The sequence below is a fragment of the Amblyomma maculatum genome, chromosome 9 (assembly GCF_055883805.1).
Source record: "Amblyomma maculatum isolate TAMU_Amacu chromosome 9, ASM5588380v1, whole genome shotgun sequence".
NCBI classification, from domain to species: Eukaryota; Metazoa; Arthropoda; class Arachnida; order Ixodida; family Ixodidae; genus Amblyomma; species Amblyomma maculatum.
In genome coordinates this window covers 60324965-60333268 of record NC_139352.1, presented here as the reverse complement: position 1 = coordinate 60333268, position 8304 = coordinate 60324965, and positions in this window count along the sequence as shown.

Below are 8304 nucleotides of genomic sequence, written 5' to 3'. Positions count from 1 at the left end.
AGAAAGTGTGATAGATACTGCGCCTTTCCTTTTCTGTAAACCAATTATAATTATATGTAGCACTGCAACGAATGGTGACAAGATAACAATGGGAGGCAAATTATAGGATAGGAAGGGTAGGCTTTCGCCATTCTCCTCTCAAAAGATATGTCTAAGAGACCCTTTAATTTTTTGAGGTGGCTGTTGCGTGGCGTTCCTTGCCGTGCGTTCAAGTGTGGGATTGCAGATGGCAGGAACGCTAGACATGATGAGACTTCTGAAGGAAAGGCGCAGTATCTGTCACGCTTTCTCCGACAAGTGTGCAACGGGCGGTACGCCATCGTTCCTGTCGCGTGGCGTTCCTTGGCGCGCGTTCAAGTGTGGGATCGCAGATGGCAGGAACGCTAGACAAGACGAGACCTCAGGCTTTCACCTTTCACTACTTTAGTTGCTAAAGTGTGTATGTTTTTCTCATTTTTATTTTCTGAACAGATATTAGAAGCCTTTATTTCTTCAGATTTTAAAGTTTGTCTTGGCTCACGCATCATTAAAACTTGCTGCAGTGCCATTGAATTTTCTCATGAGAAGAGTTGTTGCATTTTGGAATTGATCGCAATTTTGCATGGCTGCTTCTTTACATGTTTTCTCTTTATAATGCTTGACTTCTGCCATCATAAACTCAACTAAAGTTGTGCCATATATAAATTAGGTATTGCATTTTGTAATAGTTTTACATTATTTACATGTTTTTCTGCTTTCGGCAGTCGCGATTGACTTCAGTAAAGCAATTAAACTGTGCATCGCTAATGTTAGCAAACTTATGCTGTTTTATGATATTCCAGTTCAATGCTCACAGCCTACAAAAATGCTACTTTTCTGATGACTAGTCAGGACTATCTGATACTATAAACTTGTATGTAAATGTGTATTAGATTCTAAGCTGTCTCATAGGTGATGTGAACTTTGCAATGCTAATACTGTCTGAATACTTGCATAGTTTACGTAGAGAAAAATATAAAGTGGTTCTTTTGAACGTCTAAGTATAGTGTACTCTTAAACATGCCTAGAAAATGCAATATAAGTCATGTCTTACTTAACTTAGCCTGCCAGATTCGTCAATGTAAAGAATTTGGCAACAAAGCGAACCCTTGTTTTAATTTTTATCCTTGTGGTATACTTTTGTGCTAAGGTTCAGGCTTGATGTTTTTGCACTGTTTTTTGTTGTCGTCCTTGTCTTTTTTGTAGTTGAGTAATATATTTCAAGTGAGAGATTGTTAGCTGTCGTGCTGAGAAGGAAGCTGTGTCAACCTAGAAACAATATCATTTGTTCAAAGTCAGATTTGTCCTAACTTTTGACTTATGACTTACATCACATGACAGCCTGCATTAATGCACATTATCGCCATTATTAGAGTAGTGTGCCACATGCTGATAATAATCAGTGTACCGTTCACACATTGATATTATATGCATTATTGTTTTGTTGGGCAGGTTCATTTGCAGCAGAAAGCTGTGGCTGCCCACATCAGAAAGATTCGGACGCAGGAAAGCAGCTGCACACGTCCCATGAGGGTAGCTCTGCCACTGCTATTTCCGGACCCTTCAATGACCTTCAGATAACACAAGCCAGGGACAGTCTGTTTCAGTCTTCATTTTGTGGCAACAGTTTTAAGAAGTATGATTTCAGTAAGCACCTTCACACCCACATGGGTGAAAAGCCATACAAATGCAACCACTGCAGCAGGAGCTTTGCAGCCAAAACCAACCTGACACAGCACATGCGCATCCACACAGGTCAGAAGCCACACCGGTGCACACATTGCGGCAAGAGCTTTGCACGTACTACTACGCTGAGATTACATCTGAGCGTCCACACTGGTGAAAATCCTTACCAATGCCACTTGTGCCCCATGGCTTTCGCAAATGGGTCCAGGCTAGTTCGTCATGTTCAGACCCACAAAACTGGAAAACTAGTATAGTTTCTTGTGTAATTTGAATGCAAGCTACATCTAGACTAGCATAGACAGAATATATTGAACTAAAGGTGTCGTTATGTTTTGTCAGCATTGTTTAGTGCAGTTGTTGGCAAGCATTTTGTATGCTAGCTATATACTTTACGGTTCTCACTTCAAAAATCTTGAATGATATTTTGACAAAAACCACTCTCATGATCCGTGTTACATGATACTTGTACGATATTAGTACAGTTATTGGATGTCTTCAGTGTGAGTTGATGGGAGCAATAGCTTGTCACAAATGGCTTCTAGTGACTAAGAATCCACTTCAATAAAGCAGATTGCTTTGACGTATACTTGCTCTTTCTTTAATAGACCCTCTAAGCAGAATGGTGTTTTAGTTTTGCTTGCCAGAAGCAGGAAAAGACAGAAAACTGCTTTAGTACAGAAATTGAAATATAGTATGTTCTTTTGATGTGTTCCTTTTGTGTGTAATGCTTCTCTTCTTTAAGCAAAATGTGTGAATACTTTGTTTTTTACTGCATACAATATTTCCTGGAATTGTGGCTTTGAAACATTTTTTCTTGTGGAGTGTCAATGTATTGTAAGACTACTAGTTCTGTGTCAATGTCTGTATTGAGGGGTCCAGAGGAATACTTTTACGGGGACCATATTAAAAATACCTGACATGGTGTAGCATTTCTTTAATAATTATTTAATGAAGTTTTAGGTCGACTGAGCATCAAGAGTGTGCACTAGAAATAGATTGTGTCTGTTGTGTTTCTTTGTAAGCCATCTGCTCTTTTTTTATGCTGCCAACAAGAAATAAGTTGGGGAGCCTTTTTTTTTTTTTTTGAAATTGAGAACATCACATGCAGTATACTTAGTTTTTCTTTGCCTATAAAATGTTTGATAAATTAAAGTATCTGGGAGTGTCTATGAAGGCAACTTTGGGAAAGTCTGCTGCTTGGGGCAATATATCAGAATTGTAAGGTGTGACAGCATGTTAATAATATGATTTACTTCAAATGATCTTGTTTTGCCTTGTTAACAGTGCAAAATAGCATAACAAAGTTCTCTATAACAATGTGTTCACTATAGGAGAAATGTGTGTTGTTGTTTTTTTGTGGCATATTTTTTAAAATAGTTTTCTGTTGATAACTTGTCCATTTGCAAGTAACTAGTACTTTGAAACCTACCGCAGGAAATGTGGCCACAAGCAGTTCGTCCTTAGACTGATTCTGGTGCAAAATCCATTTTTATCTATTTCGTGGTCACAATTAGTTCTCAATTTGAGCGGCATACAATGTGGCAAATATATAGCTTTTGTTTATGCCTTGTATGTGGAAAAGGTAATCCCCCTGTTGAAATTGTTTGGTATTTATTTTAAGTTTTGTGGAATAAATGCGGTTTTGATTGATAACTACCCTATTTATTCTCGGTTGTGCTTCAAGCCTTGCTATACGTAGAGTACTTCAGCAGTGTTGGCGGTTGCTATTTGCTGTTTCCCGAATAGGGGTTTACATAGATGCAAATATTTCTGGGACATTTTATGTCAAAGCAGGTGTTTACTTGATTTTCAGCTTCAGTGGAAGATTAAATGGTGCTTGTTCATGTATGCAAACTGGCTGTTTCCTTTCTACTTGTACAATAACCACACCAGTATATGCATCTTCACGAAACAAAACCAAAGCAGTAGATGTGCAGACAAGAATATTTTGAGAGAGTTTATGGTTCGACTATTGGCTTGTTGTTAACCATAGCGAAAAATTAGACTGTAGTCCAAATTTTCGCTATGGTTTTCCAGTGGTTCACTTTTGGGAACATTTTAACGTGTGGGTCAAAAAAATTTCTTCGTTCAACCTTCGAGTTATGTTGCCTGCCGCCCACCCCAAATTCCTCCGTCTTCTGTGCCTTGTAAACAAAATTGGTCTGAGTTTGCTGACACTACCATTCAACGGAGGACTATAATAGACACCTAATTTTTGGGTTCGTGTTTTATCATTTGTAATGATGCTTGGGACACAACTGTACACGGATCGCCATATCACATTCGCCTATGACTGCTTATAATTTTTATAATCGAATTTCTTTTCTCACCTGTTTCGATTTCAACAGCCCAGCGATGGCTATGACGTCGCAGTTAAGTCTTGGTCCTCGCGAGGGGTGAAAATACAGCGATATAATCATTGCTGTGTCATTTGAATTCGCGAAAATGAAGCCAGCCTGCCTCAAAAACAGGAATCATTACAAGTGAAGAATGTGAGATTATATCGCTGTTTTTTCACGCTGTGCATCAACGCCGTGTGTCACAGCGATCTCTCGAATATCGAAACCGAAACTGGCGAGAAAAGGAAATTCAGTTATAAATTATTTAATGATCGTAAGCGAAAACGTGCACAAGCTCCACCCAGACCTCTGCTGGAACTTTAATGATGCAAATATACTAGAACTATATACATTTTGATGTTAAATAAAATATACTGCTCGTAATAGGACTATGCGCAATCGTTTTTTCCTCCTTTTTAAAATATTAAGGCGAAAGCCTTTAATGGCTCATGCTGTCGTGGACAAAATGTATCCTGCTTTTGCGGCGGCTCTGATTGGCCGAGGCAGGATGACGTCATAGAGGTCTCGACTAATCACGGATTACCACCACAGTATGCGCGAATGCGTGCCTTATATGACCATATGCCAATCAATGATCAAATACTTATTAATGACAAATTATTTGATTATTTACTAATTAAAGACTGATTAAAAATTCCTTAATTGACTAATTGTTTGAGAAATTATTAAATTACCGACTTAATAACTTAAGTGATTAATTACTAATTAGTACCAGTTGCGTAGGAGAATGCGGCACTCAGGCTTTCGCCTTTCACTACTTCAGTCGCTAAAGTCCCTCATATAATTCTTTCCCTGGGAAAAAAAATTTGTGGTGTCCGCAAAATAGTATTAATTTTACATATTTAAATTAAATCATTGAACCCCAAAGGACACAGTGAATAAATAGCGCCAACCAATGGTCACAACGATTGCATATTCGTTGTGACCATTGTGTTCACCGAGGCCTTTCTCAAACCCGTGAGTGTTTTATTGGACATCGAAATGGGCTTTTGAAGCTCCTCGGCGGCGGCCATGCTAGGCGATGCGAGGCCTAGTAATGCCGATCCGGAGCGCATGGATACCTTAGACCAAGGCGAAGCGGGATCTAGTGGTCTGTGTTCAACAACCGCTAACCCAGCTCACTCTGCTAAACACCAGGGAATGGAATTAGACGTCCAAATCCAAACTTCTAATGACATGGAAGAGGGTCATGCCTGGACGCCGGATGACCTTTACTCCAACTGGCACGTAAACATATGCAAGACGAATCGTCAAAGGTTAGCAAGAGGCGAACAAGTCGTGATCGCAGGAAAGATCTATGCTCCCCCGACGCACTTGCTGCAGACCGTCGTGAAACCGAAGAAGACGATAGCATCGCCAGTACAGCCGGCTATGGATCAAACAACGTCTCAGAAGAGGAGGAAATTACCACCCCTTCCTAAAACTGACTATAAGGTGATAATAAGACCCAAGAAGGGCATGGAAGTCAGAAAATTCGTTCCTACCCAGTTCTCAAGAGCCATCGTGGCTGCCTGCAACAACCCGGAATTGTGCGACTTCTCCAAATTTATTGTGAGACCCCGCACAGGATCGAACATCATCATAGTCAGCACTCCTTACGACGAGACTGCGGACGCCATACGGCACATCAAGAGTCTGACCTTGGAAAACAAGGCTTACGAAGTCAACGTCTACCTGGCGGCGCCTGAGGACGTCATCAGAGGAGTTATTCATGGAGTGGATCCAAACACACCATCAGAGGAGCTTCTATCAAACATCCGACTACGCACACAAGGGGTCGAACTTGTTCAAGCACGAATGTTGGGAAAGTCTCGCACGGCAGTGCTGACATTCATAGGCCCCATTCTCCCCCGCTACGTCATCTATTACGGGGGAGAGACGGCATGTTACCCATATCGACCAACCCAACAGATCTGCCAAGACTGTCTCAAGGCAGGCCACAGAGCGGATGTCTGCCCAACACCCAACGCCAACGTATGTCGGAACTGCGGCCTTCATAAACCAGAGGAAAACCACACCTGTGAAGCCAAGTGCGTGGCCTGCCAGGGAAACCACCCAACGGGAGACAAGGCCTGCAAGCAGCGCCTCAGGGCACATATCGGACGTTACAACAACAAAGCTAAACAAAGCAATAACAATCAGCAACAGAAGCCCCCCAAGCAGCACGTCAGCCGGAGAGATCAGCAGATCAAGCCGATGGAGCACCGCTGGTTTTCATCGGAGGAGGAGGAACAGCAGCTGGCAGAGAAACAGAGACCCCAGTCCCGATCGAGATCCAAGGGACGGGACTTGACAGCCTACTATTCCCAACAGAAGACACAACAGATCAGGCCCAACCAGCAGGGACCACCAGAAGCGATAGGGGCGACGCCAGACAAGCTAGAGCACGACAGCAAAAGGGTAAGCTGGGCTCAGGTTGCCTCTCCCACTGCTCTAAACGGGTATGGTCCATGCCAGGATTGCACTAGGCTCGAGGAACAAAATAGACAACTGAAAATAAAACTATCAGAACAACAGAAACGCCTTAATAAGGTGGAACAACAACTACAACAACTGCTACAAATGGGTCAGAAGCAAACTGCCCCCCAACCCTCATCAATAGTATCGATACAGCCACAACCGGTACAAAATGCTGTAAACACCTCCGCATCTCAACCTCAACAGGCGAGTGTACTCCAAACGCAACGGCAGAAAACGCTTACGCAAACTCTCGGACTTCACACTCAAGAAAACGCACCTAGCATTCTTACTCAAATGCAACAAATGATGATTCAAATGCAGCAGACCATGACACAACTAACCAAACAACTCCAAGACCAACAAATTGCCACGCAAACTCAATTTGCGGCAGTTCAAGAAGAATTCAATTCGAAAATCCAAATAATAACTCAGGGGGTGCGAAATCGCACGGGAATCCCCGATGACCCTCGACTAAAAACCCACCGAAGGTCCGCTGGCATGACAGATCTCAGCGACTGCGAGTCAGTGGCGAGTAACGCTGATGGCTGCCTCCCCTAACCGGCAACCAAACCACCTAGAGCTCTGGCAGTGGAACTGTCGCTCCTTCAAGAGGAAACGCAGCTCCCTGCAGGTGTTTATTCAAAATCAACCGATACCTCCGGACGTCATCTGTCTCCAAGAAACAGGATGCACAACATACCTCAAAGGATACCTCACATACACCCATGACACGGCACCTAAAATAGCTACACTAGTGGCCCCCACACTAACAGTCATACCGCACGACCTTCCCTTCAGTGAAATTAATCAAGTTCTCATCGAGATCATCTCTCAAAAAAGAAGAAAGCAGAGTGTGTTTGTTCTAAACCTTTACAGTCCTCCAAGCAACACGCAGGAAGATTTCAAGCCACTTTTACTGGAATGCACACGCATAGCGGGAACGAACCCCCTTATTATTATGGGGGACCTAAACGCTGTACATACGGCATGGGGCTACCACAAGGACACCCCGAAGGGAACCAAGTTGTTGGAAGCGGCTGAGCATGCTGGACCTCTGTCTTATGACGGACACCATGTCCCCCACTAGAATAGGAAACAGTGTAAGCAGAGACACCTGCCCAGACCTAGCTTTCACCAAAAACATAAGACATTGCACCTGGACCAACCTAGAAGAAACACTTGGCAGCGATCACAAAATCCTTAGCTTATCCCTAATGACAACCCGTATGAAAAGGAACATTGGCTCTACTAAAATAACAGACTGGGATAAGTTCAGACAAATTAGACGGCCACACGACGGCATCAAAACAATTGAAGATTGGGTTCAAAGCCTGAAGGATGCTCATGCAAAAACGACCAAGACTATCAACACAACGACAAAAACCCCAGAAGTAGACAGACATCTCCTACATTTATGGGAAGCCCGAAAAAGTCTATTAAAACGGTGGAAAATGCAAAAATTAAATAGAAAACTTAAAATGAAGATAGCACAGGTTACGGCTGAAGCACAAGAGTATGCTATAAAGCTCGCCAAGCAAAACTGGGCAGATTTCTGCAATTCGCTGAAAGGTACCCTAAGCACGGCTAAAGCATGGTCAATATTAAGAAGCATGATAGACACATAAAAAACCAAAACGGCCACAAGAAGAACCCTCCACACCATAGCCCATAAATACCCGGGCACAGATGCAGAGTTGATCACCGCCATGCACAAGAAATACATAGGAGACCCTACTCCGGCTTGCCAAACTTCATATGCGGGTCAACCAAACCCCTCCCT